The sequence below is a fragment of the Cricetulus griseus genome, chromosome 4 (assembly GCF_003668045.3).
Source record: "Cricetulus griseus strain 17A/GY chromosome 4, alternate assembly CriGri-PICRH-1.0, whole genome shotgun sequence".
In the NCBI taxonomy this organism is placed as follows: Eukaryota; Metazoa; Chordata; class Mammalia; order Rodentia; family Cricetidae; genus Cricetulus; species Cricetulus griseus.
In genome coordinates, this window is record NC_048597.1 from 193,119,561 (window position 1) to 193,136,680 (window position 17,120).

The following is a 17,120-nucleotide window of genomic DNA, read 5'->3' on the forward strand; positions in this document are numbered from 1 at the left end:
ACAAATAAACCGGGTATTGGTGGTGCATGACTTTAATCCCAGCACTTGGGGATGCAGAGGCAGGCAGATCTCTGTGGGTTTGAGGCCAGCCTGGTCTACAGAGTGAGTACCAGGATAGGCTCCAAAGCTACACAGAGAAACCCTGTCTCAAAAACCAAAAACAAAAAGAGTACAAATAAATAGCATTATGCTAATAGGCTTGGTGGACACAGGGGCAGATGTTACTATTATAACTCAAGAATCTTGGCCTCCAAGATGGCCTCTGCAGGAGGTAAACGTTCAATTCTTAGGGATTTGAACCCTATCTCAGGTAAAAATGGAACACAAAATGGGCTGAATGTATAGGGCCAGAAGGACAAAGAGGAAGACTGAGGTCTTATGTGACTGATATAGCAATAAATCCAAGGGGCTGTGATCTATTGCAACAATGGAATACTCAGATTAACATTCCTCCAGTATCAGACATGAGCCATAAACAAACTCATGGTTGTGATTGTTAGGCATTATAGAAAACAGACACCAACTATCAAGGCAGTACAAAAACAGAATACAGGCGCCAAGCTAACAGAGGAACCAAAAGCCCTACCCCTAAAGAGGCTAACTGATGAACCTATCTGAATGGGGCAAAGGCCTATGACCTCTGAAAAGCTAGAAGCTCTAGAAAAGCTGGTTCAAAAACAGCTAAATGCTGGACATATCAAAGAATCTACCAGTCCTTGGAATTCTCTTATATTTGTTATTAAAAAGAAATTTGGAAAATGGAGAATTGTTACGATAAATCTTTCTGCCAAAAGGCGCCTGAGCCCCACCGCCACATGTGAGCTTTACGCCAGTCGCCCGCCTGAGTTAGGGCCCAAATGAATACACAGACTCTTATATTAGGTACAATGCTGCTTGGCCAATGCCTTATCGGCTTCCCTCCTTGCTGGTGAATCACATTCCACTGCTGGAGCTGGAACGGGAAAAGAGAGCAACACTTCCTTTTTCCTCTTCTTAAATATGATTCTCCTTGATATGTCACTTCCTGCCTGGAACACCACTTCTCTACTACATTTCCCAGAATCCTCTTTGACTCCTAGTCCAGCCTAACTTGCTGTCTCATTGGCCAAGCAAGTACTTTATTTAACAATCAATAAGATAAACATACACAGAAGTATTTCCCCATCAGAGAATGCTTACAGCTCTGAGAGGCATCAATAAAGTAATTCAGCCAATGGGCTCTCTACCACCTGGAATGCCCTTTCCTTCTCTGATACCTAAAGAATGGCCTATTATAGTTATTGATTTAAAAGACTGTTTCTTCGCTATACCTTTACAAAAAAGGTATAAGGAAAAATTTGCCTTCACATTACCTAATTACAATGATTCTCAACTGGTCAAGAGATATCAATGGAAGTTCTTGCCAAAGGGAATGTTAAACAGCCCCATCTGTGCCAATATTTCATGGAAAACCATTGTAAATAATTTGTAAATAGTTTCCACAATCTATAATTTACCACTATATGGATAATATATTGTCAGCTGATTCTAAGGCAGAGACGTTAGGGAAAAAACAATGTTTGAGGAAGTAAAGAAAGTTTTACCTTGCTGGGGATTACAAGTTTCCCCCCACAAAAAATACAAAGAGGAGATTCTTTCAATTATTTAGGATATAAAATAGGTCTACAGAAAATTAGACCACAAAAAGTACAGATTAGTAGGATGGATATCCCACACTTGCACTTCCACCCTACCCTAGTATTGCTATTTTCCTTTTTGGGTCTTTGATGAGGTTGACGATTAGACAGTCATAGCAATATCCTCTCTTATCTTAGACAAGATTTAGATTTCCAGATTAGGACTGCTACCAGAGTAATCTCTGTCATGCCTTTACCCTGCTTAACATTGCTCTCACTGATAATAGGTTTTAATTTGTGTATGCTTACCTTTCCTTTTCTTGGAGTATACTTGACATTTGTTAACATTGTATACAGTTTTTTGCATCGACTTAAAAACCTTCTTTAAACTAAAAGGGGAATTGTAGACATCTGGTCTGTGGACCTGAAATGATGGCCACACCCCTTTGGGTGTGGCTTCGGGTGGACGGAACCGGAAGAGAGGAGCTTGAGGCATGGCTTTCCTTTGTGCACTCGTTCTGTTGGGTGAGCAGATCTAGTAGGAAGAGCAGGGAAAAGCTCTGGCAGTTCTTTGTATTTTTCTGTGCAATTGTCCCCAATAAATACCCATTTATCATTTATCTTAGGTCTAGTGATATAATTACATCCTCACCTTCACACCCTGCTATGAGCTTCAAAGTTCAGCTTTTGCCAATAACATTCATTCTTCTTCCCCTTGCATGTAAAAATCTCTAATCATCTAAAGCCATGTTCTGGGAACACTCTGCTTCTCTGACAATTCTGCTCTCCTATGTACATACTCTGCTTGTGTCTTCATATGTAGACTCATTCCTTTTGCTTATTCTTTTGAGTAGTGTACAAAGTAATACATTGTTCATTTTCATACGGCATTTTCTTCATTACGGCATTTTCATACATATTCATTTGTATTGATCCCCTTTTCCCCAAACCCCTTCTCTACCTTTTTCCCTCCCACTCCCAATAACCTCTTCTTTTTACTTTCCTATCGCATGTGTGATTACCCTCCCTCCCGACCTTAAAGCCTCCTTTTCTTCTCCCAGTATCCTTTCTAGCTTCATAATCTATATCCACACTTGCACCCACCTATATACTGACATATAGCACTTTAAACCTGAGATTCACACATGAGAGAACAAACGGTATTTGTTTCTTCTGAGTCTGGGCCATCTTGCTCAGTATAATAATTATCAAATCGATCCATTTTCCTGCAAATTTTATAATTTCTTTATGGATGGATACATCCATACATTTCTACATTCTACTATCATTTATCTGTTGATAGACATACAGGCTGATACCATTCCCTTTCTAAAGTGAAATAAAACAGTGATTAAAATGGATGTGTAAATATCCCTGTATGGGGACTTTAAGTCCTTTGGGTATATATCAGAAGTAATGTGATAGGTATATTTTCTATTTTTTGAGAAACCTCCATGTGAATTTTAGGATTTTTTCTCCAATTATCTGACAAATTGAACTCATGTTTTCTTGAAGCTGTGTGTAAATTTTAAAATCCTGTTCTTGCTCTTTCTAATGGAAAACTGGACATTTCACATCTTTATGCATATAAAAGCATGCCTGTTGATGCAAATATCATCATCACTATTTACAAGTCCATACAAACCTTAGAAGGTGACACAGCTTATCTGTAGTCTAACAATGATATCAAATGGTGTTTAACCCAGTGTGTTGCTCTAGCTGAAAAAAAATTAAATTTGTGTGAGGCAAAGTAGATAGGACTGTAATAGAAATAGATGCAAATGATCTTTGACTTAAATCCCAGATAGTCATTTTCAAAATGCAAAGTGCATATCTGGTTTATAATATGTACTCTTTTATGTTACATTTTCAATTTGAGTAAAAAAAATGTTCTTTATATTTATTTTAAGGCTCCTATTTTTAATAACTTTCCTTCTTTAGACAGACTTAATTTACACATCTATGATAAGTTCATTATTGTAATGATATAAAGGACACTAATAAAATTACAATCCTAAAAATACTGTGCCCCCATTGTTGACATTTTGGAAATATACAAAATGAAAGAAAATAAACACCCAGCACATTCATACCACCTCTGAAATAATAACTCTTACTTATTTAGTGTGCTACCATCCTGTTATTCGTCCACATAGGTTAAAAATAAGATCATTGCATGTATAATCTTCATACTTCACAATAATATTTATATCATAGTGTGAACTTAGGCATTTAAATATTTGTAAATATAATTTAAAGTTCTCAGAACATTCCATCATCATTGTATTTTTTCTTCTCCCTCTTCCTCTCCTCTCTCTCTCTCTCTCTCTCTCTCTCTCTCTCACTCTCTCTCTCTGAGGAAAGGACTCACTATGTATTCCTGACTGGCCTTAAATTGCTATATTGGCCTTGAACTCGGAAAACCCCACCTGCCTTAAAGGTTTGCACCATCATGCCTAATGTATCTAATAGTTTATTGAATCTGTTTCACTTTGGCATTGTTAGTCTTGTGGGACATTTGTACACTGTGTGAAAATGTACTGCTGTGATTGGTATAATAAAAAGCTAAAGGGCCAATAGCTAAGAAAGTAGTATAGATGGGAACTTCTGGGCAAAGAGATAGAAAGAGGAGATGAATATCCTACACTTCTTTTTTTAAGAGAAATAAGTTAGTAATAGGAAGAGGAGATGCCCAGGAGACGCCATGGCAACTAGGAGAGTCAGACAAACAGAATAAAAGAAAGGTAAAAGGCCACATGGTAAAACATAGATTAATAAAAGCAGGTCAATTTAAATTATAAGAGCTAGTGGGACAAGCCTAAGCTAAGGCTAAGGTTTCATAATTAATAATAGTCCTCTATGTCATTTTATTGTGAGCTAGCGGCCCAAAGGAAAATCCATCTGCATGTTAGTACCATGAATGTTGTGAAAAATATCTTTGTAACAAGCAATTATTAACACTTCAGATTGTGAATTATAAAATAAGTTCATATTTTGAACCTGTTTAGAACTTTACTTGAAACTACATGTCAGAGGTCACCAGAATATTTATGAGAAAACCTCAAGAGCAGAAGCATTTGAGAGCTTAAGGCATATCTGCAGACAATTCACTTGGCCTCCAACAGGAGAAAACAAAGACATTTTGTTAATCAGATACCACAAGAATGCAAATAAATTAATATCTCAGGTCAAAGGTGTTGGTTATATTACATCTGCACTTGCCTTGTACCTTCCATCATGAAATTGAGTTTATATAGATCCTAAGGATGCCCAAACTCTTCGATGTCACATATACAATAGTCCTCGAGGCTATAAATGCTACAAACCTGGTTTATCTGCTTATCTTCAGAAATTGAATTTATTCTCACTGTATGTTTGTTGTATCGAACTGTACTTATTTGAGTATGAATGCTGTACAAAGTTAAATTTGCTCCCCTAAGCTCTAACACACACCAGCTCAGTGGTGGCTGACTCAATAACTCTTCGTCTGCTCCAGCACTAATTTCACTCTGCAACTTTAAAAAGTTAGTGAATTATATGAGAATTACCACCTTTTGTTTTTGCTTTCTCTAACACTTCTCTTTTAAGAGAAATGAGTTAGTAATTACATAAAGAATAAACAAGAAATGCTTGTCAAAATACACTCGTAAAAAATGAAACTAATGGGAAGCTCTATGGCATTTCAAGACACGTCAAAGATTTTTTCAAAGGAATTTGTTTTTGTTTCTCAGGAAGTTTGCCACACATTTAACAAATTCTTATTAAGCATTGATATTGCCAGGCACCTTATCATTCAGTACATATGCAACCCACCACTTGAAAAAGAATATTTTCCTGGTTATATGCCCAGGAAGAACACTGAGTATCATTCTTTGGCATGATAATGATTTTGCCAAATTAGGCATCATTTTATTAATTTCATCTATTACCATGAATGTTGAAATTCTCCTTCTATCTACTTTCCTTTTAAACTCTTCATTTTCTTCTGAGATTCTTATTTAATTTAGGCTTGGGAACACATATGTCAAATTAAGAATATATACTCTTTGGTCCGTATTATTTGTAGTTAATATACACAGTGTATAAAATACTGTCTTTATTACTTTCTATTGCTGTGATGAGATGCCATAACCAAGGAAACTTATAAAAGAAAGTATTTAATTTGGGGGGTCATGGTTCCAGACACTTAGAGTCCATGACCACCATGATGGGAAGAATGATGGCAGGCAGGCAGGCATAGCATTGGAGCAGTAGCTGAGCACTTATATGCTGACCCACAAGCCAGTTCATAGTAGTGCTAACTGGAAATGGTATGTGCCTTTGAAACTGTAGTGAAGCCCACCCCCAGTGATATTCATTTTCCAAGAAAGCCATACCTCATAATCCTTCCCAATTCAACCAACCAGGGACCAAGCATTCATTGTATGAGCCTGTGGGGACCATGCTCATTCAAACCACCACAAATATGTATGTTAGATACAGAGCAGTCTGAAGAGTTTTGTATTCCTATGTGTTTGTCATCATTTTATGCACAACAATGTTATTCTCATCCTAAGATTAACTAAATGTTCATCCATATTTTCTTCTATTTCTCTTGCTCTCATCTCATATTAAATCTTTCATTTTAGAGGAAAGTAACTTAAAGAATGTAATATAAAAAAAGAACTAACTTTAAGCTGACCACAGAACATATTAGCTCTCATTTCTCAGAGCAATTATGCTACTTTTTCTCTCTGCTTTTCTAAGTACATTATTGTAAATATATTACTTCTTGTGCCTCTTCATGAAAAACCAAGACATCTGCTTCCATGGTTTATATTTAAAATTAACTTTAAATTGCATTCTTTGGTCTATCTTCATCTCAAAGAAGTTCACATTAGAAAGATGAGTGCTGGCTTCTCATCAAGTTGCATTAAGGCATAAGCAAAAATCTTAAATCTCTGTTTTGTCTTGTTACTGGATTTTAGTTCTCAAACATGTCCTAGTTCAAAGGGACAGAATAACTGCAGGCAGGAGACAGGCCTCCACAGCAGGGTTTTTGTCCCACAGTATTCTGTCCATACTAACATTCATCCCAGCTATGGTAGACGAAAGATAATGCAACAAACTTATCTGCAAAATAATCATGGTTTTCCTTGATTTTTCAATAAATCTTTTGTATTAGGGTTTTTTACATTTTTTTAGATAGCAGAAATATCACCAATTATCCACTCACCTCAATTCATTAATTGCTTTTACCGTTGTACATAGTCTAAAACCCATCTGGTTGCCAATTTAGATGAACTAAGAATTCCTAGATTGATGAAGTGCACATTTGGGTATATATGCGAAAGTGTGTGGTGATATATCATTTATGATCTAATAAAACCACTAGGGATCAAAATGCAAAGCTAACCACAGCCATAGAGCCAGGCAGTGGTGATACACACCTTTAATCCCAGCAGCCATACTAGTTAGCAATACAAGCCAGGTTGTGGCAGCACACAGCTTTAATCCCAGGACTGAGGAGACAGGCAGATAGATCTCTGTGAGTTCAAGGTCACCCAGGGCTACACAAGAGTGAATCAATCTAAATAATAACAGAGCTCACACCTTTAATCCCAGCACTAGGGAGGGATAAGTGGAAGAAGCAAAGGGTCTCACATGAGATTCAGTTTCCAGACAGGCATTGCAGTCTGAGGATTTCTGGAGACTAGATAGCCATTTCAGCTCGGTAGAGGTAAGAGCTACTGACTGGCTGATTTGCTTTTCTGATCTTCAGCTTGAAGCCTGAACCCTGATATCTGTCTCTGGGGTTTTATTATTCATGTTAAAATTGGCAGACATGGAAATCAGCATTTGCCTCTGAGGATTGCAGTCTGAACTTGGTGGAGAGCAGTGCAGTTTCGAGATGCAATCGACACAATCACCCGTCAGTCTGAGCATTGTTAGAGGTGAGAACTCTCTAGTGGCTGGCTGCTTTGCTTCTCTGATCTCCAGCTTGAACCCCTGTATCAGTCCCTGAGTTTTTATTATTCATATTACAGATATATTTATCCTTTGATTAATATGATGGCCTTATTTGGTGGTATTGAGTGGTAGGAGGTGGAGCCTATTTGGAGGATGTAGCTCCCTAGGCACTATACCTTGCCCTGTCCCCTTCCCATGAGTCCTTTTCTCTGCTTCCAGACTCACAGTGAAGTGAACTGATCCCTTGTGCTCTACCCTCTCCTCCACAAAGGACAGACACCTCTGAAACATTGGGCTAAATAAATCTTCCCTCGCTTAAGCTGTGCCTTTTGGATATTGAGTCACAGTGATGTGAAAAAAATTTTTTTCTTCTAGAAGCCTAAGTTAAACCCATCAGGTCTTTTCCTAATTTTTCTGATCTTTTCAAAATGGTGTTTCACTTCCCAGAAGCCCATTAGAGGCCACATGATTGATAACCCTCTTGCCATTAAAGTTTCGATTAGTTATTTCACCACTACCTTAGCCTGAGTAAGATCATGAATCATCACTTTCCATCTCTACTTGCATTTACTGATACCTCAAGTCCTGCTAATCGTGAACAGCAGAAGTTTAAAAACTCATCAACAACTCTACTACAGACCACACAGGGCAGATGACAGAAAGGGGGTTTGAAAATCAAGAGAATAGTGGAATATATCCTGAATATAAAGGGAGGGAGAAAGCCCCTAAAGGGCTCAGAGATGTGTGATGTGTGAGGAAGATCCCTGAGAAGCAGGCCTTTTAGAAGCTGATGAAGCAGCCCCATCTTGCAGAAGAGCAGACTATGTCACTGCAGTGGAGTCTGTGAACTGAACCAGGAAATCTGAGGTTCTAATCAAGACCAATTACACTCATTTCCAATTTAAAGATAGGGGACACACAAAGCCTAAGGAGTCTAAAGAATCAAATGTATTGGAAATGATGGTAAATGTCAGTGATGGAATTGGCCAGCATTTGTGTAATGTCGTTATGTGCACATAGCAGACAGTGTTAAACATTCTCCACTGAAACTCCATAGAAATGGAAGAAGAAAGCTTCAACGTTGATTTTTTTTTTTTTGCTAAGCCTTACATTAAATTTAATGGGAAAGGTGAGAAACAACTCCACAAAGAATAGTTCATTAACAAGAAAAAGTATATCCATGTTCACATTTCTAGCTCAGCTTTATTACTGTGTTTCTTTCTTTGTGAAGTTATTTCTCTCCTTCCACTTTGAGAAACTCCTGGGGAACAGACTTCGGCCTCCAGGTTTACAGAAAGCACCTTTATCCACTGAACCATCACAATAATGGTGTGTTTGTTTGTTCATTTGTTTGTTTTCCTTCAGATTCATTTTTTAAGAATGCCTACATACATTCTATTCTTTTTTCTAATTCTTATTGCATACAATACATCCCAACCACAGCCTCTCCTCCCTCCCCTCCCCCAATCCCCCTCTCCTTATCCAACCATATGGCTCTGATAACTAAATTTTGTTTTCTTGTTACAAACTCTTCCCATGAACCAAGTCCAAAATTGATCCCAAATAGAGCCGTCTGTCCTACTTAGTTTTAACTGCCAATTTGACAAAGAATAGAGTGACTTGAGATTGAGCAATTGCCCAGATGGCATTGACCTATGGATGTATCTGTGGAGCATTGTCTTGAGTGTCAACTGATGTAGGAGGAGGGCCCTGAACACTACAAACAGCATGATTTCCCCAGGAAGGTTATCCTGAGCTGGATAAGAAAGCTAGCCAAACATGAGCCTAGGTATGAGCCATCATCTTTGCATGCTTTCAAGTTGCTGCTCAAACACCTGCCCTGACTTCTCTCAGCAATGGATGGTGATACAGACGTATAAGCCAAATAAACCCTTTCCTCCCCTTAAGTTACTTTTTGTCAGAGTGTTTCATCACAACAAGAGAAAGGAAACTAGAACAGCATCTCTGTCTACAATGATTCTAAAACGTGATTTTTTTTTATTTGCTTGCTTGCTCGTTTGTTTTTAAAGTATCTTTTATAGACCAGGTAGCCTCAAATTCAGTATGTAACCAAAGCTGGCCTTGAGCTCCTGATTCTTCTGCCACCTGAATGCTAGGTTTTCAGGCATTTACCATCATTCTCTATTTAAAGTATCTTTTTAAATTCAAATAGATGCTATAATACAACAGACTATTAAATCGTACTTTTATTTTATAAAAAATAGTCAGTGAGTTGTGGCTTAAATCAGGTTGGATTTTGTTTACATTTACATCTCAATATTTTCACTAAGACAGAGATCTAGTATGAAAGCCAACTCAAACCAGGTGTATTCTATATACCAATTAATTGAAATTAACATTTCAGCCAACATACTCAAGCTAGAATTATATATCAATAGTGCTACAATCAAATTATCTTAAAACCCAACAGAGGTACAAAATATAATTTCTAGGATGAGTTTTTCCCCCTGTATGGATTTTTTAAAGGGCAGAAAGGCCCAGAAGACAATAGGAGATGCTTCCTTGCCATTCTGAGTGTTCTTCTGTGCAAGGCAGGAAGGTATAAAGGAATAAGATGGAAAAAATTAAATACTGCCATGGGTCAAATTCGCTAGAAACACGGCTTGAAGCAACTATACTTGCCTGACAGATTTATTTGGGAAGAAAGTGGCTGAGGCAGGGAAATAAGATAGTGAGGATGTGCTGTCATCTGAAATTCAGCCTCAGTCTGACACTGTGAGAATAATTTACTTATACCTAAATGAAGGGGAGCTGGGTAGCTGGGAAGCCCTCCTCAACAGCAGGGTGATGGCTCTGCCTCTCCTATAAAAGGATATGGATGAAGTCCTAATTGCATCTATATGAACAAATGGCAATACTAATTTTCCACTCACATATAATATACATATGTTCCTGCTAAAATTCACCTGAATTCATGTCTGTCATAGAAGGTTCAGATACAGAATACTAATATTACAGCCAAATCAGAAAGCTGAGAAGCGCCTAATGATTCTTTTGTTCAATTTCCCAGAGATAATAAATTCCTTTAAACAAGTTAGCAAAGGTGCCTTTGGCAGCCCACAGGAACATTTGCTATCATAGCATTGTTTAATGGAGTTGTATGCATCTGACCCATGATCAACTTAGAGACTGAAAATCCCTAAAAGAAACAAAAAAAGTTAAGTTTTTTTACATTATGAGTATAAAAATAAACTGTTCCTATAAGGTAGTGTTGACAGATGGTCCTTTGTTAGGTAATAACGAATATGTACTATTTGTACTTGATAAGCTTGTCAAAACAAAGTAGGTAGGAGGAGAAAGGAAGGTCTCCTTATCACCATGTCCTGGGTCCACACCCCTTGCAGGGGCCTCCTCTTCCCCCAGAGGCCAGACCAGCATCTTGGCCCCCAGGAAATGCTGCCCCACACCAAGCCTTGCCCACTCAGCATAATTCCAACTGCTTCTCCTCTCCTTGTTACCATATCCCAGCCCACATCCCTGGCAGAAGCCTTCCATCTTGGCAGAAGTCAGGTCAGTATCCTGAAAAACACTAAACCACCACCCCTGCAAACCCTTCCAACCTCACCCACCATAACCCCAAGTGCCTCTCCTCTCCTTGCCATGTGACCCCAGCCCACACCTCTCACCTCTGGTAGAAACCTTCTCCTCCCAAGAGGCCAGGCCAGCATCCTGAACCCCAAGTAAGACCAACCCCCACCCTGCCTGTGCCTACCCAACCTAACCCCAACTACCCCTTCTCTCCTTGTCACTATGTCCTGGGTCCACATCTCTGACAGGAGCTTCCTCTTCCCCCCAGAGGTTAGGAAATCATCCTAAACCCCAGGTAATACTGCTCCTCACCCAGTCTGTGCTCACTCAGTAGCTCTAACTGCCCCTCCACTCCTCATCACCCTATCCAGTCCCATATCTCTGGCAGAAGCCTTCCACCACATGAGAGACCAGGCCAGCATCCTGAAAACTGGCCCCTCACCTCACCAGAAGCCAGACCAGTATCCTGAACCCCAGAAACCAAGCCAACTCCCTGACAACCAGACAGAAGCTTCCTACCACACCAGAAGCCAGGCCAGCATCTGAATCCCAGAGGACACCCTCCCACCCCACCCCACTCCACCCCCACCAACCAGAGGACATATACATACATAGCAAGAACTTCAGTTCCAAATTTGGGCACCAATCTCCTGCTGGACCAGAGGCCATCTAGTTCATCAGAAGTACAGCGCCCGACATGGGCTGAGACCCTCTACTCAATCACAAGCCACAGGATCCAGAAGACCAGAGAGGAAACAGAAACTAAGGAGGAAAAACACTCATTGAATAAAGACAAATCCAGAAATTGGCACCTAGACTTACAATCATTTCAAATCCAGATGTCCAAATTTACGTATAAAAACACAAACTACAGCCAGGGCAATATGGCACCACGAGAGCCCAGCCACCCCACTACAACAAGCCCTGAATATTTCAACACAGCCAAAGCATATGAAAATGACTTTAAAATCAACTTTATGATGATAATAGAAGTCCTTAAAGAAGAGATGAAAAAACTCTTAAAGATATTGAGGAAAAGACAACCAAAAAAATGGAAGAAATCAACAAATCCCTTAAAGAATGGGGGGAAAAGCTGAGGAAAAAATAAACAGGTGAAGGATATGGTTCAAGACCTGAAAATGGAATAGAAACAATAGGAAAAAAAAACACAAACTAAGGGAAGTCAAGAAACGGAAAATCTGGGTAAGAGAGCAAGAACTACAGATGCAAGCATCATCAGGAGAATTCAACAGAAGGAAGAAAGAATCTCAGGTGGTGAAGATAAAACAGAAGGACGTTTAGGGATGAGAAAAATAAGAAACCCTATTTATTTCCATAATGGCTGTCCAGGTCTACATTTCTATCAGCAATGTCTAAGGGTTCTTCTTCCCCTATATCTTTATCTCATTTGCTTCTTTTTGATAGCCATCATCTCAAAAGAGTTTTAATTTCATTTCTCTGAGGGAAAAGTATGCTGAACAATTTTCCAAATATTTGTCAGCCGTCTGTGTCCTTCGAGAATTTGTTATGCAGTTCATTAACCCATTTACTGATAGGATGATTTGTTTTATGGTGTTTAGTTTCTTTCTATAACTCTTTATACATCCTGGGTATTCATTCAGTGCCTGATATGTAGTTGCCAAAGATGTTTCCTCTGGGAGACACCATGTAGCCTCCAAAGGAGTAACATGCTGGAGCACCACCGGTAAGCCATAGCCTCGTGGCAATACATAGATTGATAAAAATGGATTAATTTAACTTCGAGAGCTAGTCAGTATATGCCTGAGTCATTTACCAAACAATTGTAATTGATATTAAGCCTCAGAGTGTTATTTCCTAAGTGGCTATGGGATCCCGTGAGCATGATAGAAACGAGTCCAGGGGGACCAGATGAACAGGTGAAAGCTTCCAACTACAGTTTCCCACTGTCTGAGCTCTCCCTTCACTGTGGTGACTATTTCCCCTCTGTGCAGAAGTGTCTAAGTTATGTCAGCCTATGGGCTGATTCTCAGACCATTGCCTGTGCTATGAGGGTGCCTCTCAGAGTACTTGGCCAGGCCTGCATCGTGAACTGTTTTACCTGTCTGTTCTTCTAGAACAGTGGTTTTCAACCTGCGAGTCATGATCCCTTTGGGGTCAAATATCAGATGTTGTGCATATCAGATATTTACATTACAATTCATAGCAGTAGCAAAATGACAGCTGTGGAGCAGCAATGAAATAATTCTATGGTTGGGGGTCACCACAACATGAGGAACTGTATTTAAGGATCCTAGCATTAGGAAGGGTGAAAACCACTACTCTAGAACTTATACAGTTTCGGGTGTGATATTTAAATATTTGATTAATTTTGAACTGATAATTGTGCAGGATGAGAAACATAAATCTATATATGGAAATTCATTTTACCAGCATCGTTTGTTGAACAGATTATTTTTCTAAAGTATGCATTTTACGCCTTTGTTGAAAACTGGGCAGCTCCTAGAGAAGCTGGGTAACAAAAAGGACCCTAAGAGATGCATGGATCGCCCTGGGAAGGGGAAATTGATGAGATCTCCTGGGTAAACTGGGGTGGGGGGAGTAGAGAGGAGAGGGTGGGGGATGGGAACATGAGGGAAAGAGTTGGGGGAGGGATGGAAGGAGAGAGCAATGAAAGAGCTATCTTGATAAAGGGAGACATTACAGAGTTAAGAATGGTAGTTAAATTCCCAGAAATCCACAGGATGACCCCAGCTAAGATTCCTAGCAATTGCGCCTGTAATCAGATTGGTGACTACTTTAACTACCATCATAGAAACTTCATCCAGTAACTGATGGAAACAGATGCAGAGATCCACAGCTAAGCACCAGGCCCAGCTCCAGAGTCTAGTCAAAGAGAGGGAGGGGGAATTAAATGAGCAAAGGAAGTCAAGATCATGACAGTGAAACCCACAGAGACAACTGAACAAGGTTGTGGGAGCTCACAGACCAATAGCTAGGAGCTTGCATGATACCTAACTCAGCCCTCTGCATGTGGACAACAGTTGTGTAGCTTTGTCTGTTAAAGGATCTATTCATGGTACAAGCTGGCTTTTTGGAGCCAATTTCCTATGGTGAGGTAACTGTCCTGGCACTCACTCTGTAGATCAAGCTGGCCTCAAACTGACAGAGATCTGCCTGCCTCTGCCTCCCAAGTGCTGGGATTAAAGGCATGTGTCACCACCACCTGGCTTAAGTCTATTTCTTATTATACCACTGAAGTTTGAATTACAGTTTATTGTAAACTACCTATTGTAACCACGTTCAGCCACAAGGGATATGACAAAAATAGCTTGATCAAAGAAACTAGATAGGCTTCTTGATTTTGCAGGAATTTGGCACAAGTAAGTTCAACAAGTGAAAGAAAATTATCCCAGAAATATGAAAGAGACAATGTAAAGATTACTCCAGTGAGAAAACTATTTTGTACTTCTGTTGTATACAGTTTTAGTCAACCCTGGCATGTGTGATTTGCATAGGGCACATACATATGGTAATACCTAATTCCTTTTACTCATCTACAAGTGGAAATCCCTTGGACCTCTGAAAGCCTCACTTCCACTGAGAACTATACTCCTTTCATTTAGCATCTAATGGAGTCTGCAGGGATGTCTGGGTAACTTTGTTTCAGAAAGGGAGCAGAATGCTTTGCCCACATGCTGGATAGATAGGTGTGCCACATGTCCACCCAGTGACATTTCCTTTACAAACCCTAAAGTTTTCACTATCAAGTATTCATGTAACAAATTGTAACTATGTATAAATTTAGTTTGCTCTGTTCAAAATAGAACACAGTGTGCAGATAGGCAGAGTAGCAATATTCTGGAAATATACATGAATTGATGATGCTAAGATGAATAAGAGTAAGTTGTTTTTAGAGTTTTTTAACTATGACCAAGAACAAAATGTCTATATTCTTATACCTGAGGAGGCCATGGCAGTGTATATGGTGGTTGATATCCACTGGCTTGTAGCAACCAAATCTACTTTAAACAAGCAAATGGCTCTAGTTAAAGGAAAATGTCAAAATACAGTGAAATTCAGCAAACACATACTATTACATCAAAAAATAAATTTGAAGAAACACTGAGTTTCTCAGAATTTTAGTATGAAATCTCTTCCAAAAGCATGTATTTTGTTGTTTTTGGTTCATCGCTGACTGAAATATGTCTGTGCCACTCCTATCAGTGGCCTCAACGGAATTGGGAGGACAGAGTATTTGGATATCTTGGTGGCTACTGCTAACTTATACAGCAGAGGATGAGAACAGAGAAGGGCCTGATCAGAAAGAGGAAGGAAGATGAAGAAAAACCCATGTCAAGAGGCACCGAAGGAGAGACCTGCAGAGACCAAGGAGAATAAGAGTTAAAATAGGAGAGGTATACACAGCCAGAGGTATGGCGGTCGGGGGGAAAAAGGGGACTTAACTCTGTGTGTGCATGCATTTGTGTGTGTGTGCATGCATTTGTGTGTGTGTGCATGCATTTGTGTGTGTGTGTGCTGTGTGTGTGTGTGTGTTGTGTGTGTGTGTGTGTGTGTTCATATATGTGAAGGTGCATGTGTGCACAGTTGTGTGTAAAGGCCAGAGAAGAACCTCAAGTGTTGTTCCTTAGATGTCATTCAGTTTTTGTGAGACAGAGTTTCTCATAGACCTGGACTTCACCATGTCACCATGGCCAGCCGGCCAGCAATCCTCAGGGATTCACCTATCTCTACCTCCCTAGGACTGGAATTAGAGAGCACTACCACCACACCCAGTTTTTATTACACGGATTCTGAAGACAGAACTTGGGTGTTTGTGCCTTCATGGCTAGCATTTACCAAGAAAATTATCTCCCCAGTCCCTCCCTAGAAGTTTTGGAGAAAAAGACACAGAATTTGGAATTACTTTTATTTTCATGGTGGACTTTACTTTAAAATAGACAATAATTTATTTTGTTTATTTATTCTGCTAATCAACGATCCATTTAGTTAACAATATATATTGAACGTCAACTCCATTGGAGACACATTTGTAAGTATGAGGCATACAGTAATGAATTAATACAGATCACCTTCCTTAAATAAACATGTATTGAACACCTACTACATGGTAGACACAATTATAGGTATGGAGAATATGTAGTCATAAATAAAAAATGCCTTAAATAATTAAAATATTAATGAAGAGAAACACAATACAACTGGTAAAAAGTCAGATGGTGATTATCTTATAAATACTATGCTACAGAGTTTGATGTGTAGTACCATTGAAGGAAGAAGGCATAAGGCGAATATCTAAGAAGTTCACAAAGCCAATTCACTATCAGAGAGACCTACTGAGAGTCTTCTTAAGGAGGTTACTTTCTTTTTCTCATTTTATTAACTCTTTGATAACGTCATTAAATGGATTTTGATCATACCTCACATCCCCAACTCCTATCAAATCCACCACACTTCTTCTCTACCTACCCAACTTTGTGTCCTCCATTTTTCAACCCATCAAGTCCAATTTGTGTTGAACATATACTCTTGGATTTGTGGCTTTCCACAGAAGCATGGTAGGCCAATGGGGACCAAAGTCTTAATGCAAACTGACTCTCCCTCTCCCAGAAACTATCTATTGGCAGTGTGTCCTTAGCTATAGGACAGACTTCATGCCTACCTCCCTTTTCCATGTCTGGCTTGAGCTTTCATGGGACTTATGTACATTCACAACCCTGTGAGTTTATATATGCAACTGTTTCACTATATCTAAAGAAGCACTTTTTCCTCTTAGTAACCCAGTGCCTCTGGCTCTAACAATCATTCTGCCTCCTCTTCTGCAATGACTCCTGAGTCTTGGGGAGAGGGGTACAATACCTATGTCCCATTTAGGGCTGAGCATTCCCCAGTCTCATTCTATGAACCTTGACTAGTCATGAGTCTCTGTGCATCTACTACAAAAAGAAGTTTCTCTCGACAGTGGTGCCACACACCTTTAATCCCAGCACTCGGGAGACAGAGGCA